The 17191-nt window shown below is 42.5% G+C and overlaps 1 protein-coding gene across 1 annotated transcript in view; it reads right to left on the bottom strand.

Annotated features, from left to right (window-relative positions):
• The window catches only part of Ccdc146 (coiled-coil domain containing 146), a 116498-nt gene that overhangs the window by 82727 nt on the left and 16580 nt on the right, over nucleotides 1-17191 (bottom strand). The window lies entirely within an intron of this gene.

Here is a 17191-nt window from a genome sequence, read left to right as displayed (position 1 = left end):
TGTGTGTGTGTGTGTGTGTGTGTGTGTGTGTGTGTGTGTGTGTGTGTTTGTCTGGAGCAATGGCTAAGCCGTTAAGCACAACGGCTGAAATATGGAGGTTGAAATGTGGAGGCAGAATATCTAGGTTGTCAAATCGTTTAATATCTTTAGGGTACAACTCTGCTACGATTATGAATAGTTAAACAGATACTGGTTTTATTCTCTTTCTCTTTCTTAGAGATATTAATGATACCAAACTGTTTCTTTCACAGTATTTTATAAAAGTTACCCAAGTTAGAGGTGGCCTAAACTCAAATTCCTAGCCGCTTTCACAGCATTAACACTGCAATGAGGATGACAACAAATGAGTTTGACTGGCCATTTTCACAAACCCTGTCCCGGACACTCTCCCCTGAGGAACTTCCAGTGTTTTCTGTTTGTTGTGGTGAATGCTGCACAAGGAGGCAATACCCGCCCCCCCCCCACACACATGCACAATCTATCACCTGTCAGTCATTTGTGGGCCATCATCCATTTCAGCTTTCCCGGCCTTCTTAGTGGCTAATCTTAAGAAGTGGCTAATTTTCCATGGAAAAGGTCACACAGTAACTCCCAGTATCATTTCTCCTCTGACTTTCTTTTAAATCTTAGAAAATGGAAAATAACTCCAAATGAGATTTTGTTTGAGCTGAAATTATTTATAGCTTATCAAAACATATAACTTTTTTGGACAGGAGATACTTTTAAATCAATGTATTTTCAAGGGCGTTAATGCCCCTACTTAACTGAGTGTTTAAAGAGGCTAAGTCAGATTTATAACAGTGCTGACAGAAAAGACAAACAAGGCCTCCCGCTGCCCAAACACTGCTTGCTCCATGGTTACGTGGCAGGATTCACAGGGAGACACATTCTGCTCAAACACAAAGCACTTTGCAAGTTATCTGAAAGCGGAAAGAATTCTCATGCAAACGGCCAAGTTCTTATTTTTGTCTGTTAAAGAAAACAATTTGTACAAAGTATATCTTTTAAAAATAGATGGTATTAGTGAGGTTTCATTTATTTGTATTTTATGTGTATGACTGTTTGTCTGAATCTGTGTGTGTGTTTGTGTGTGCGTGTGTGTGGTATGTGTGTGTGTGTGTGTATGCACTGCTCTTGGGAGTCCAGAAGAGGGCGTTGGATCTCCTGGGACTGGTGTTACAGAGAGCTGAGAGCCTACACATGGGTGAAGGGAACTAAACCCAGTTTCTCTGGAAGATCAGCCGGTGCTCTTAACTGGCTAGCCATTGCTCCAAGACATTTGGACAACTTTTAAAACCCTATTAATTCAACTATTAGAAACCCACCCAGAGGTACCCAGACACTGTGGGGGAAAGTGGAGGTTGAACAAGACAGACTACTGCATTCTGAATACAGGGCTTAACATGCTGAACTTGGGTAGATTCTCAACCTGTTTGCAGTGGCCCCAGAGTGCTGCAGACACGTCAGGTTGTCAAAAAAAGCAGGGTTAGGGAAGCTGAGAAGAACCGTAGCCTGCTCCAACCGGAATAGCTCTGCTTTTTAATCTTGGGGTATTTAATTTCACTGAAAGAAAAGTAGTTGACAAGCACTCCTTCTCTATCGCACAATGAGATAGGATAGTTGCATGGTGGTTTTAATTGAAAATATTTAAATCACTGAGAACTTTGTTGGCTTCATATGCAAACTGCATTTAGAGATGGAAGAAGTCTCTCCTTTTTATATCTGCCTTTAAAAGCGATGGTTATGTGTATTCACTCTTCTGAAAACCTATTTCAGTTATACACAAAACAGAGAGCTGGTAGAGTTTGCAAGGAACATCACTTTCTGCTCTGTTTCCTAAAGCCACTTCAGATTAGCTTTAACAGCATGAGAGAAAGGAAGTGACAGGGGGCAAGCACAGCACAGCAGGGCCAGGTGACAGAAGAAGGTGTGGCCAAGCTCTGTTTGGAAGTGAGATACTTTGGGAAAAATATGGGACCCCAGCTGGCCTTGAAAAAATGGCTAGAATCTGAAGCACCGTACACTCCCCTACTCTGTGCAAGACGAGACGAACAAAAAGGGAAAATTAGAGCTTGTAGGAAAACAGGGATGAATTTGGCTGAAGCAGGTGTGTTCTGGTCAACAGGAACAAAAGGAAAGGTAGATCAGACTGCTGCAGGATTTGACTGTCCAGGACAAGGGGGTGGCAGTCTCGTGGGCAAGCAAGAGAAGCTTCAAGTACTTACAACCTCCTCCTGCTGCCTGTCAGCCTTTAACTTCTGTGCCTGGACCTCAAGAGGGCTGCAGGATGCTGGGTGGAAAGCATCTTCAAAGAACTCTGAACGCTGCTTCATAAAACAATAGACCAGCCTGGGATATCAAGAGAGGATGGGAGGAGATACAAAGGAAAGCCCAGCCTGAGGGTGGGAAGGCAGGCATCTGGAGCTCTTTAAATGGGTCTGAGAGGGATATGGAGAGTCACTTGTGCGGAGGAGCAATTTTAGGGAGTTTTGCACAGGATGAACTATGGCACGCATGACTTCCTTTTCCTGAGGAGACAGCATAGCAGAGCCATGTGGCTTCTCAGGGCTTTCTGCAGGTGAATCTGCATTTCCTCCAGATTGTGCTGGGTGAGTGTCAAGGCCGGTGAGAGAAAACGTTGAGTTTGATTCAGTTCACACATACAAGGTTTTCTCCAGTGGTCCCTCTGGAGTGTGGAAGGCAGGGGGCTGATGGTCATAGAGTACAGGGAGTGCCTGTGTATGGGTCCTAGCGGGGAGGAGAGATAAGACCAGAACAATCCTGAAATGGTAAGAGGCAGTAAGCAGCGAGGTAGCTGTGAAGAAGGAATGTGAGCTAAACAAATGTACCAGAAATCTACATCAAGGCTCGGAGAACCTCTGAGACTCCCCGACAGCTAGCCCACACAGCTGGAACTAAGAACTAAATTTGTCCAGTCATTCATTCCTTTCATCACCTACTGTGATCTTTTCTCATCCAGTTATTAAGATTTAAGCTATCCAAAGCCTGTCCATGTTTAGCTGTACCTGTTACAGGTAGCCAAACTATCTTCTAATTCTGAGGGTTAATACCAGCTAAGTCTTGTGCCCTCCCATTCATATTTCCGACTCTACCCAGGCATCCCTGTTTAACCTGCGTTTGGTTCATGTGGGCAGAAACATGAAAAGTGCTTTTGTATGGAAAACAATGGACTTGTCTTTGGGTCCTAAGCTGATGTTGCTGGCATCACCTTCCCATTTTCCTTCACACTAACTCCACAAGATGGAGCAAAGGTTAAAGTGTGACTCAGATCTTCATGGCACTATGAGAAAACACAGGAAGCAAATGTATAGCCCTGGGGTAATAAAAGTCTTTCAAAGCATAACAAAATCCCGGAGCTGGAAAGAAATGATTGATTGATTCAAGCATTCAAACACATTTAAAGATGAATTGCCACAGGAGGAACAAACCACCAGGAGCAAACTTAAAAAAAAAAAAACTAGTCAATAAACTAAAAGAATGAACACTACACAAAAGCCTTTATAACGTGTAAATATAAAGAATTCCTATGAATTTGTAAGAAAAACTCCTAGCCAACCAGTGGAAAGCAGAATGTTAAGAACAGACACCCAGAGAGAAGGAAGCACAGATGTGCCTCTACACGGATCACATGTCTAGCGTCTACCAAGCTGATGCATTAAACCCGCCCTGCATTCATGAGCTAGTTATACCTTGTTCTCTACGACCTGATAACTGATATGCCTGAGTCACTTAGCCTTCAGCTTCCTGCCTTTCTCATTTCACCTTTCCTTTGATCCCCCCACCCCCAGTCTCCTCCCCAGCCACAGTTTTCAAACGCAAACCGCAAGCCGACAAATCCAGAGTATCCACCCACCTCAGAGCCAGGTCACAGACTACCTGGACATAACACCCCAGAACCCACCGCGTTATTAGCTGGCTGTTCCTAAAAGTCTGCTCACCCTCTCACCTGCTCCTTAAGTTCATATGCCACAGTAAACTTTCTTTCCTAGTCCTTCCTTGCTGTCTGCCTCCTGATCTACTCTGATACTCTGCCCCTGGCCCCTACTCAACTTATGACAGGGCATCCATCCTCTTAGGAACTGTGAGTAATAGAGTATTTCTGTGTTGACCATCTCAGGATTTGTTGGCATTTCCATACTTCAAATAATCTATTACTACGTTATGTGTGTGTGTGTGTGTGTGTGTGTGTGTGTGTGTGTGTGTGTGTGAGAGAGAGAGAGAGAGAGAGGAGAGAGGAGGAAGGGAAGGAGGGAGGGAGGGAAGGAGAGGTCTCATGTAGCCCAGGCTGGCCTCAAGTTTTCTATGGAGCAGAGGATGACCTTAAACCCCTTATCCTCCTGACTCCACCTCCCAAGTGCTGGGATTAGACAGTTATGTTTTACGTGCTAGGTTTTCCCAGTCCTGGGAACCCTGAACCCAGGATTTGGGGCCTGTCAGGCAACCACTCTGCCAACTGAGCTATATTTCTAGCCTGAAATGCTATCTTTTAGAATAGTCTGATAAATAAACAGAAGCTCCATTCCACTCACTTCAAGGTAAATATAAGTGTTATGATAATAACACACACACACCACATAACAAAAGTTAAAGCATTAAAGGATATATACCAACAGTTAATGAAAGGAGAGGCTGTGAATTGGAAAGATAGCAAGGAGGGGTGTATGGGAGGGCTTGGAGGGAAAGAAGTGAAGGGAGAAATAATGTAATGGTATTATAATGTCAAAAAAATAACTAAAAACCATTACATGACATGCAGTACTGGTTGGAATAAAAGGACACCCAACTAGGGAAGCCATCTTGACAATGAAGACACATTTTTAAATACACAGCCTCTGACCCAGCAATCCCATTTCTGGATATATAACATTATGTTTTAAAAACAGGATCTTGAAGAGATATTTGTAAATCATATTCAGAGAAGTTAAGGAGTGGGCCCAGCTGAAGTGTTCACTGGTAATCACATGAGGCATTGTTAGTCATAGGGTGAATTTTGACACATGCTCCAGCATGGGTGAACCTTGATGACATTATGCTAAGCGAAATAAGTCAGAGGCAAAAAGAGAAACAATCTGTGATTCTGCTTACAGGAGCAGCCAAAAGAGAGAGACAGAGAGCAGAGAGGTCGTTGCCAGGGACTCCAGGAAGAGGAAGTAGGCACTATTTAATGAATACACAGTTTCAGTTTTGCTGGTGGAAATGGTCCAGAGGATGCTTTGTGAAGCATAGGATCCTCAGCACCACTATACACTTAAAAGCTAGCACGTTTTATCGTAAAGAAACCCACTATTAGGAACTTGTCCTTTTAACCTGATAATCCCAGTGTGAAATGGTGCATATAAGGTTATTCAATCTATCATTGTCTGTAACTGAAACAAGAAGGTTGAAAATGACTGAATCTCTCGGGACAGAGGGTTGCTTAGAAGTTCTAGTGAAATACTGTGTGAACCATAAACTAATATAAAAATAAACTTGCATGTGTAAATGCAAGTATGTGTGGTACAACACCATTTTCTTGCTTGCGCACAGACTTTGTTATTGCTACATGAAAGATGGGTCATAGTGACTTCTCTGAGGGGTGCTCCTCAGGTCGTGGGGTGGGTAGGAGCTGACTGACTTTCATTGTATACAGTTCTGGGCTTTTTTGAGTTTTATGCTATGTGTGTTCTTTACGCATTGAGGATTACTTTTAATTTTAAAAGGTTAACCTCACAACTGAAGCACACTCTGTTTCGAGGCTTGTGATATCTGCCCTCTAACTCCCCAGCCTGGGTGCATCTCACTGCTCAGCCACTGAAAACCTGATTGTTGTCTGAGAGTGACAGATAGCTTTGTCCTCACTTTCCTTTCTGCTGTTGGCTCATTTAACTAGTGTCATCTGTAAATCTGGTTACCAGATGGCCAAATTCCCAGTCCTATTCTTTTCTGTTTATTGCCTCAGGCTCTGCCTGAGGGCATCAATGCTTTCTCATTGACCAGCACCTTCATATATTTTTATTGAAAGGGGTTTTCTTGATTTCAGTACTTAAGCACCCATCTCCCCTATATGAGTGGTTCTAACTGTGCACAGATGTACATTCTCAGGGAGCCACAGCTTTCCAAAGCCAACCTCTCCCCTCCCCTGCCCACCCCTCAGGAATTTTCTTTCTTTAATTAAAGGGGAAAATAATAGCATAGATTCTCTTATTCCTTATTTTAAAAATCAACATCTGTACACAATAACTACTAAAACTAAAACAGCCAACCCCCCAGAATCTAAGTTCACAGTTCTTTCCCCCAACCCTGAGGATGGAGCCCAGGGCCCCACACAGTTATGCATCCTAACACAGAGCTACACCTCCAGCCTTTTTAGAATGCTGTCAGATAGGATCTCCAAAACTTGGCCAGGGTGGCCTTGAACACCATCCTCCTGTCTCTACTTCCCTCAGAGTTGGATTAGAGTGCTATTACCACCACACCCAGCAGGGAGTTTGTTTTTGATGTTTAATCAAGTTCTAATAACAAATAAAATACCAATGAAAAACAGAGGTAACAAAAACTACTTAACTTAAAAGCATGCACACCAGTGTACACACACACACACACACACACACACACACAGACACCATTGGAGGCCCATGTGATGTCAGGAAACCTCAAGACACAGCTAAAGCAGAAGAGAAGAAAATAACCCATGCAGGTGAAGGCCTCATGGTGGCTACCACATTTTCCTGTCTTGGCCTTGGGCCTGATGTCTTGAAGATGCTCGGGAAGATGTTCAGTATCAGGAAGTGCTATAGTACTTGAAGTAGGAAGGAGAGGGGATGCTAAGGCTAGCCTGCCCTGATTTTTGCTGCTCTTTTGACTCTCACTCGCTCCTTTTTAATCATTTTTTTTTCTATAGTGTTTTCCTGACAACAGCCCCTAGATTGTGGGCCAGAACCATGTCATCATTGTGAAGGTGCCAAGAGTGAGGCCACCTCACGAGGGACCTTCTTTTCCCTGGCCCTGTTCTGCAGTGTGCACGTCACGTCACTGACTGGCTTCAGCAGTAGAAGTCTGCATTCTAAGGAACAATAAGCAGTGTAATGCTAATAATATCTAAATCTTGAAATGTACTCCTGGTTCATCCCAAATTCTTCTTCTGTAATGAAAATAATTAAAAACCTTCATTTAAAATCCAGAGCTGGAGAGATGGCTCAGTGGTTAAGAGCACTGGCTGCTCTTCCAGAGGACCTGGGTTCAGTTCCCAGCACCCATATCAGGTGTCTGACAACTGTCTGTAGCTCCAGTTCCAAGCCATTGATGTCCTCTTTTGGGCTAGAGAGATGGCTCAGAGATTAAGAACACTGGCTGTTCTTCCAAAGATCCTGGGTTCAATTCCCAGCAACCACATGGGGGCTCACAACCATCTGTAGCTAGATCCGATGCCTCTTCTGGTGTGCAGGCATAGATGCAGGCAGAACGTTATATAAATATTAAATACATAAATCTTAAAAAAATAATCCCACTAAAATCTACATATCCTATTGCTACAATAAAACAACAGCAATAGCAACAACAACAACAAAAACCCAAAAAACCCACCTCTGCCAGAGCAGTGAGACCCATCAAGTAGTGTTTGGTAAACTGTGAGTCTGTTTAAAGTTTCTTAACAGCCACATCACATCTTACTTTTGTAAGGCTGCCTGGATGTTTGATGGAAAGTGAAACATGCCAGCAGTACCAAGATTTATATAAAGATTTTAAAAAGAATGTACACTTAAAAAAATCCACATCCCCCAAGTACAGCTATTGATGAGGTGTGAAAACTAAAAAAGAAAAAGGAATTATAAATATATGACAAAGCATTACATATTTATCTTTTTTGTTTCTATATAGTGTTTATTTTAAAAAGCCAATCTGTAAATCCTAAAATCGTAGTGTTTAAACTCGAGAATCATGAATAATGGCAGGTCCAACAAGTGCTAAAGGTAAAACATGGAACACAGACTTCCCTCCTCGTTCTGTGCACGCAGGGCAAGCCAGTAGGATGGAAGTAATGGCATATCAGAATCCCTTCCCCTGCCAGAATCCACAGGAACAGAATCATACATTTAAAATTCCTTTGACGATAAGCTCATTGTGGCCAGGAATCACATCTTCACCTGTTTTCAGCTAGTTAATTTATTAGTTAAGGCACAAAACAAGTAAAAGACATTTTGGTCATCAGAAAATGAGCTTGCATTTTATTAGGGACTGTCTCATGAATCTCGCCAGGAAAGCTTCAGAACACGGAACCCAGATAGCAAGCGAGTCACCAGAGAACCCCAGTATATAATTGGAAATCAATGAAAACTCCCAAAGGTATCTATCTGGACCCACCCTTACGAGGACAGAATGTATAAAAACCATCTTTTGAATGTGTGAATGTGTAAGAGAAATAGTTTGTAAAGCACAGAACCAACTCCACAACGGCAATATCCTTCTGTACCTTCCTACAGGGCTGGCAGAGTGTTGGACACACCCAGGCAGCAGGCTGTGGTCCTTTTACAGAGCGATCTGAAAGTGCTCGGGGACCCAGCTACCCCTGCTCCTCCAGCCGGGCCTTCATTTGCAAGCTTCAGTGCACACACTAGGCGTTCCTCTTAGCTCTGCTGTTCCGTTCTTAACTCTGACACTTCTGGTGCAGCAATTTAGCCAGTTTCCTAACTCAGAATTCCAAACGTCAAGGCAGGTTCCTTCTCTCACCCCCATCTATGCAGACGAAAGTAAGTCCAGAATTTTACCTTTCTAATGTCTCTCCTAAGTGTGCTTACTCCTTTTACCTACTACGCCTGCCTGCCTCGGTGTGGACTCTTTACGTCTCTTCTCAGTGAGAATAAAGACAAAGTCAGTAGACACGTACAGGAGAACCGAATGACAGAACACACTTGGAAGAAGAAGGTGTTCTGAGAGGTTTGCTTTGACCTTGGACCCTTGAAGATGTGCCAAGTACATGTGTGATCAGTGAAGGCAAAGTTCAAAGATGCATCTGGATGATGTATCTCCTCTCGTCCTACGCTTACTAACTCTTCTGGCCTATAATAAACACACATAGGTGTGGCATACTATAGACAGACATGCATGTATACACATAAATAAATTTTATAATCCTTAAAAGGGAGGAACTGAAGAAATATATTTGATTTCTGTAGCTTTAGTAACGGTAATAAGCTGAGCGTGGTGGTGCATGACTTTAGTCCCTGAACTTAGAGAGGCAGAGGCAGGTGGATTGCTGTGAGTTCAAGGCCAGCCTGGTCTACAAAGCTAGTTCAGGATATGCAAGGCTACACAGAGAAACCCTGTCTTGAAAAACCAGTAATAATAATAATAATAACAGTAATAAACATTCTCTAGCATCGTGCTGACATACAGTGGGCACTGTATAAATATCTCTGAAGTAGATTAAGATAATTATTTTGTTATCTCAATTCTTATCCAATGTATCACTCAACTAAAACTTATTAGACTGCAAAGCTTCTGTAAGGCAAAAGACACTATCGTTCAGACAAACTGGTCACCTAAAGAATGGGGAAAGATTTTTACCAACTGCAAAATATGTAAAGAACTCAAAAAACTTATTATCAAGAAAGTAGATAACCTAATTATTATAAAATTAGGTTCAGATCTAAACAGAGAATTCGCAATAGAGGAAGTGAGTTTCAAATGGCTGAGATACACTTAAAGAAATGTCCAACATCCTTAGCCATCATTGGAATGCAAATCAAAACTACTTTGACATTTCATCTTACACCAAACATAATGGCCAAGATAAAGAAAACAAAAGATAGCTCATGCTGGTGAAGCTGTGGAGTAAGGGGAACACTCCTCCATTGATGGTGGGAGTGCAAACTTGTTCAGCCACTACGGAAATCAATATGGTGGTTCCTCAGAAAACTGGGAATCTGTCTACTTCAAGATCCAGCTATAGAAAGACACACATGGTATATACTCACTTATATAGACCTATAAGATAGGATAAATATACTGAAATCTATACACCGAAAGAAGATAAACAAGAAAGAGGACTCAGGGTAAAATGATCAATCCTCACTTAGAAAGACAAATGAGATGGACATTGGATGTAGGAGAAAACAAGTAATAGGACAGGAGGCTACCAACTGAGGGCCTCTGAAAGACTCTACCTAGCAGTGTATCAAAGCAGATATTAAGACTCATAACCAAACCTTCGGCAGAGTGCAGGGAATCATATAAAAGAAGAGGGAGTTAGTAAGACCAGGAGAGGACAGGAGCTCCACAAGGACCAAATATATCAGGGCACAGTGGTCTTTCATGAGACTGTTTCTCCAACCAAGGACCATGTATGGCTATAACCTAGAACCCCTGCTCAGATGCAGCCCACGGTATCTCAGTATCCAAGTGGGTTCTCTAGTAAGGGGGAACAGGGACTATTTCTGACATGAACTCAATGGCTAGCTCTTCGACCCCCTACCCCGAGGGAGGAACAGCCTTGCTAGGCCACAGAAGAGGACATTGCAGCCAGTCCTGAAGAGACTTGATAAGCTAGGGTCAGATGGAAGGGGAGGAGATCTTCCCCTATCAGTGGATTTTAAAGGGACAAGGAGGAGATGAAGGAGGGAGAGTGGGATTGGGAGGAAATGAGGGAGGGGGCTACGGCTGGGATACAAAGTAAATAACCTGTGATTAATATAAAAAATAAAAATAAATAAATAAAATTAAGAAAGAAAGATCCAGCCATACCACTCTCGGGCACATGTTCAAAGGACACTTCATCCAACCACAGGGACACTTGCTCAGCCATGTTTACTGTTGCTCTATTCATAACAGACAGAAACTGGAAACAAGCTAGATGTCACTCAACAGGAGCATGGATAAAGAAAATGTGGTACATTTACACAACACAACATTTACTAGGCTCTTTAGAAAAAAAAAAATGAGATCATGAAATTTTGCAGGCAAACTGATGAAATTAGAAAAAGATCATCCTGAGTGAGCTAAACCACATCCAGAAAGACAAATATGGTATGCATTCATTTATAGCTGGATATTAGCTGTTAAATAAGTGATAACCAAGCCATGATCCACAGACCTGGAGAAGTTATGCATATAGGAAGGAACTGGGTGGCCCTGGAAGGGGGAAATAGAATAGATTTTATGGGTGAAATGCAGCTGAGGGTCAAGGGGTGATTAGAATGGCAGGATCAGGTGGGCAGGGAAGGTGGAGAGAAGATGGGATTGAGGGAGAGAATGAGGTAAGACACAGCTTGAACAGAAGGTCATTTGAGTGCCAACCTAGTGAGTTGGAAATGTCCTTTAATATATGAAGGCGATCCTAGTGAAGTCTCCACATAATGAGGGAGAGGGAGATGTCCATCTCTTGTCACAAAACCAAGCTTCAATTTCCAGGACTGGGTGTCATCCAGTTGAGTTGGTAAAAAGGTCCCATGGAAGTGCCCAAACAGCCTAGGCTGTTGCCAAGTCAGTAGGTTGCTCTCCGCAAACTGACCGCAAGGCTCCATTGTTGAAGGCAATACCCACACAACTCACAGAACATGGAGAGGTTGAGCTGGTATCTATATAGAACCTTCTCCCCCATTTCTAGCATCTTTGACATGGAAAGGTCCTTTTCAGGCCATCAAAAGAGGAACCCAAACACCAACCCACTCACAAAACCTTTGATCTACCTGCTCTACCTCAAAATATGCTAGGGCAACTGTGGCGCAAACCTTGTGTGAATAACCAACCGATGTCCAACTTGACTTAAGGCCCACTCCATGAGATGGAGCCCACACCTGACACTGCTCAGGTGACCAAGAACTAGAGTCTAGAATTCCCAGAGACCTAAGATAAAACCAAATACTATTTTGGTCTAACATAAGTAACAAGAAAATGACTCCTAATACTATTTTGCTATACTCACAGATCGGTGCCTTATTCAGCCGTTATCAGAGAGGCTTTCTCCTGTAGCAGATGGAAACAAATAAAAGACTCACAGATCCAGAAATTATGTAGAGCGAGGCAGGCCTTGGAACACACAGTTCTAAATAAGATGTTTCCATCAAATCCCTTCCCTTAGAGCTCCGGGAACGCTGCAGAAGAGGAGGCAGAAGGACTGGGGTAGACAGAGGGGATGGAGGACACCAAGAACAACGCCTTCTAAATTGACTAAGTAAAGCTCATATGAACTCACAGAGACTCAAGCAGCAACCACAGGATCTGCGTGGGTATGCACCAGGTCCGCTGCACATATGCTATAGCTTTCAGTTTAATATCTTTCTGGGACTCCTGAATGTGTAAATGAGTGGGTAGCTGATTCTTGTGCCTTCTCTTGGGGCTCTTTTATTTTTCTGGTGGCTTGGCTTGTCCAACTTTGAGATGATGGTTTTTGTTTTGCCTTATTATATTTTATTTTGTTTTCAAAAGAAGGGCAACAGTAAAGCAAGGTTTAGAAGCAGCTGGAAGAAAGACAGCTTATACATTCAGTGACAACACTGTAGCAGCAGATTTCTTGTCAGAAAGAACCTAGTCCTGAAGCAACTGTGGAAACCATTTTTTTTTCCCACTGTGATAAGTATCGAGTTTAAAGAAAGAGATAGTTTTAAAAGTTGTTATAAATACTTTATATATTATATGTTTTGTAAGAAGTTAAGTGATGGATAGCTTGATGCAAAAATGTGCTCTAGTGAGGGTCATTTTATTGACAAACGGAAACCTTTTATCTACTTACCCACAATGAAGATCACTAACGCACACTCCCATTACAGATTCTGTATGCTATCCTGACTCACACATGTCCTTAGTATTTGGCTTCAGTAAATGCATTCTTCCTGTGCCTTCCAAACAGGCTAGTACTTCCTGTTCTCTAGCACTTGGCTCAGCTGTGTCAAAAACTTAATTGTTCGCATAGGAATTATTTGAAGGAAATGAGGAGGAAGGAGCTGACTGGTGTCTGATAACAGAAAACGAGTCAAGAAACTAGGCAAGATGGCAAAATCAAACAATGTTCTTATTTGTGCTCATGGTATTACGACGAAGGTGATTTATAGCTTCTGGATTTTGGCAGAGTATAACACCTGAGGCAAACTGACGCCCGATGGCAGCAGTCACACTTATAATCAGTGCCACTGCACGCAGACGGGAGCAGAATTAACCACGCACGTATTTCAGCCCCTAACACGGAGCCCGTCACCATGGAGAACTCAGCTAAGGCTGTTTATAAACCTCCGTTACACCACAGCAGCCCCACTCTTAGGCACATACCCAAGGGAAACAAATTCCTAGGTAGAATCCTGTGGGGGCAAAAAGTGAGATGCTATGCATCAGTGGAACCAAAGAATCACACTGTGTTTAGACAAAGTGTTATTAATGAACAGATACAATGATGAATAGAGGAAGTATGAATGAAAATGTGCCTCATGAGTCCATGTACACAATGTTTAACAAGTTCTTACTTAAACAACTGAAGGGAAACTGGATACAAAAACTTTAAAATCCTCACAAATGTTAGAAAAATATAAAAGAATTGGAAAATAAAATTATCTATAAAAATACATAATAAAATTACATAGAGAGAAAGAGGGAGAGAGAGTCTCACATATGCAGAGTGAGTACTCTTCTGCTTAGCTGTACCCAGACCCTTAATTATTACATAAAAAAGTAATCTTCAGCCAATAATTTGTTCTGGAAGACTTTGTAAGTTTGAGGGATAATTCCTAGGCAGTGAAGTTGCTAATGCTGACTGTATACAGGAAGATGGTAGACATGACGATTGAGATCTCCTAAATGTCCACCAGATCAGACTTGACATAGTTGTGGTGGCTAATCTCGGTTCCTAACTTGAATTATCTGTGAGGCAGGCTTCCGGGCATGCTGTTGGGTTAAGTGAGATGGGAACACACGTGTACCTCGAGCGGCACCATTCCCTGCGTTAAGATCCTGGACTTCATTAAAAGGAAAACGAGCTGAGCACTAGAATTTCTTGCTCTCTGCTTCCTGATCATGGATGCCACGTGACCAGCTGCCTCATGCTCCTCCCTGCTCAATGCCACTATAATAGACTGCACCTTTAAATGTAATCAGAGTAAACCCTTTAGCCATTAAATTGTTTGTCAGAGTATTTATCTCAGCAACTGAAAAAGAAATCAAAGCTCTTAGTGACAAATGACAACTTGCCCAGAGTTTTTTTTTTTTTTTTTTAAGATTTATTTATTATTTATATAGCATTTTGCCTGCGTACCAGATCTCACTTAGATGGTTATGAGCCACCATGTGGTTGCTGGGAATTGAACTCAGGACCTTTGTAAGAACAGAGAGTGTTCTTAACCTCTGAGCCATCTCTCCGGCCTGTATCCAGAGATTTTTTTAAGTTGTTAAAATTGTTCTGTTGAAGATAAATATGCAAAAGCTGTCCCAATTTTATTTTATTTTTTATGAAACAACTCTTTTGTGTTTCATCTTTGGATTGAAAGAAAATCCCCTGAGTATTTTAGTGCTGGCATCATATAGCTATTGTCTTAGTTAGGGTTTCTGTTGTCTTAGTCAGGGTTTCTAGTGCTATGATGAACACTATGACCGAAAGCAAGTTGGGGAGAAAAGGGTTTATTTGGCTGACACTTCCACATCATTGCCCATCACTGACGGAAGCCAGGACAAAAACTCAAACAGAGCCGGAACCTGGAGGCAGGAGCTGATGCAGGGCTGTGGAGGAGCACCGCTCACTGGCATGATCTTTGTGGATTGCTCAGACTGCTTTCTTATAGAACCCAGGACCACCATCCCAGGGGCGGCACAACTCACAGTGGGCTGGGCCCTCCCCCATCAGTCACTAATGAAGAAAATGCCTTACAACTGGACCTTACGGAGGACTTTTCTCAACTGAGGCTCTCTCCTTTCAGATAATTCCAGCTTGTGTCAAGCTAACATAGAACTGTTCTGTAATGTGTAAATTCAAGTTGCGACGTTATAGTCTCTAGCCCGATCTTGAGCTCTCTCGGTGACTATAAGCCAGGTGAAATGCTGTGTAAGATATACCTGACCTGGAGTCAAGGTGGGATAGGGGTGTCAGGCAGGTGTGGAGCTACAAGAGATGAAATAATCATGAAAGTCAAGAAATGGAAGAAATGCTTCACTTAAATATCCCAGAGGGTTAGAGGTACCAATGTCCAACAAAGAGTCTCAATGTACTTAGGACCTCGAACAATGTGTAGGAGCAAGAAGAGAAGACCCATTTGTGTTTTATTAAGGCCCATGTACATTTACACAATGGAATACTACTCAGCAATTAAAAACAAGGAAATCATGAAATTTGCAGGCAGATGGTGGGAACTAGAAAAGATCATCCTGAGTGAGGTATCCCAGAAACAGAAAGACACACACGGTATATACTCACCTATAAGTGGATATTAGACAAATATAGGATAAACATACTAAAATCTATACACCTAAGGAAGCTAAACAAGAAGGAGGACCCTAGGTAAGATGATCAATTCTCACTCAGAAAGACAAACAGGATGGACATTGGAAGAGGGAGATAAATGGGAACAGGACAGGAGCCTACCACAGAGGGCCTCTGAAAGACTCTACCCAGCAGTGTATCAAAGCAGATGCTGAGACTCATAACCAAACTTTGGGCAGAGTGCAGGGAATCTTATGAAAGAAGGGGGAGATAGTAAGACCTAGAGGGGACAGGAGCACCACAAGGAGAGCAACAGAACCAAAAAAATCTGTGCCTAGAGGTCTTTTCTGAGACGGATACTCCAGTCAAGGACCATTCATGGATATAACTTAGAACTCCTGCTCAGATGTAGTCCATGGCAGCTCAGTATCCAAGTGGGTACCCTAGTAAGGGGAACAAGGACTGTCTCTGACATGAACTCAGTGGCGAGCTCTTTGGCCACCTCCCCCCCCCCCCCCGCCACATGCACACACTGTGGGGAGAGCTGTCTTTCCTGGCCACAGAGAAGGACAATGCAGCCAGTCCTGATGAGACCTGATTAGCTAGGGTCAGATGGAAGGGGAGGAAGACCTCCCCTATCAGTGGACTCGGAGAGGGGCATGGGAGGAAATGAGGGAGGGTGGGATTGGGAGGGAATGAGAGAGGGGGTTACAGCTGGGATACAAAGTGAATAAACTATAATTAATATAAAAATAAAAATTTAATTTAAAAAGTTATAGAAAAATTTAGGTGCTACAGAGAGAGAAAGACAGAGAGTACTTGTCACTGATTATTTTTGACATTGATTCCGTTGCCTGGTTTTGAATATCATCAGGCCAAGAATCTATGGCCAGGCAGATCATAGGTCCTTAGAAGACAACCTACTAAATCTGCTAAATGGGCATAGCATCAAGCCAATTCCTATTGGTCTATATTTATACCCCATAGTTCATCAGAGAAGCTTTTGTTTAGCTTCCTGAGGTCCCATTCATTAACTGTCAAAATTAATGCCTATTCTATTGATGTCTTACTCAGAAAGTCCTTTTTTTTGTGCCAATGAGTTCAAACCTATTTCCTATTTTCTCTCTCATATTCAAGTGTGTGGTCTTACACTGAGGGACAGTGCTGGAGAGCTGGCCCCAGTGGCGCAGGTGCAGGAGAGCTGGCAGGCTGCCCAACGCAGCTGCTACCCAGGTCCAGACCCACGGCTTTGAGGTGACCCATCCCAACACCTACCCATCTATGAACTGCTGGAGTACATGACGGGGCCGATCCTGCAGAAGTAAAGCTATAGGATCTCTGTGACACAGGGCAAAAACAGGATATTGGAGAGGAGTCCTGGGAAGGATCCCATATTGTGTAGCAGAAGCTGGAGGCCCTGAACCAGACCAATGACTTATTGCAATGAACAATTGCACAGTAAAGGCATACTGTGTCTGAAGTTGTTTTACTATTCTAAAGGAAACTATTAAAACGTTGTTGGGTAAATATATATATATAAAAAAAAAAGACATACTGTGGGAACAGCATGACACATTACAGCTTCCATGACAAGATGGGTTTTGTTTGTTTATTTATTTTTTTTGTTTTGTTTTGTTTTGTTTTCTTTGAGGGGCAGTTGCAAGAGTGGAGGGCAAATACAAAGGGATGGGGAGGTGAGTAGGACCGGGGTGCACGATGTAATAGTCACAAAGAATCAATAAAAAGTTAAAGATAGATAGATAGATAGATAGATAGATAGATAGATAGATAGATAGA

This window comes from Psammomys obesus, unplaced genomic scaffold, assembly GCF_907164565.1.
Source record: "Psammomys obesus unplaced genomic scaffold, mPsaObe1.curated_primary_1811, whole genome shotgun sequence".
Taxonomy (NCBI): Eukaryota; Metazoa; Chordata; class Mammalia; order Rodentia; family Muridae; genus Psammomys; species Psammomys obesus.
This window is presented reverse-complemented; position numbering and strand designations above follow the sequence as displayed.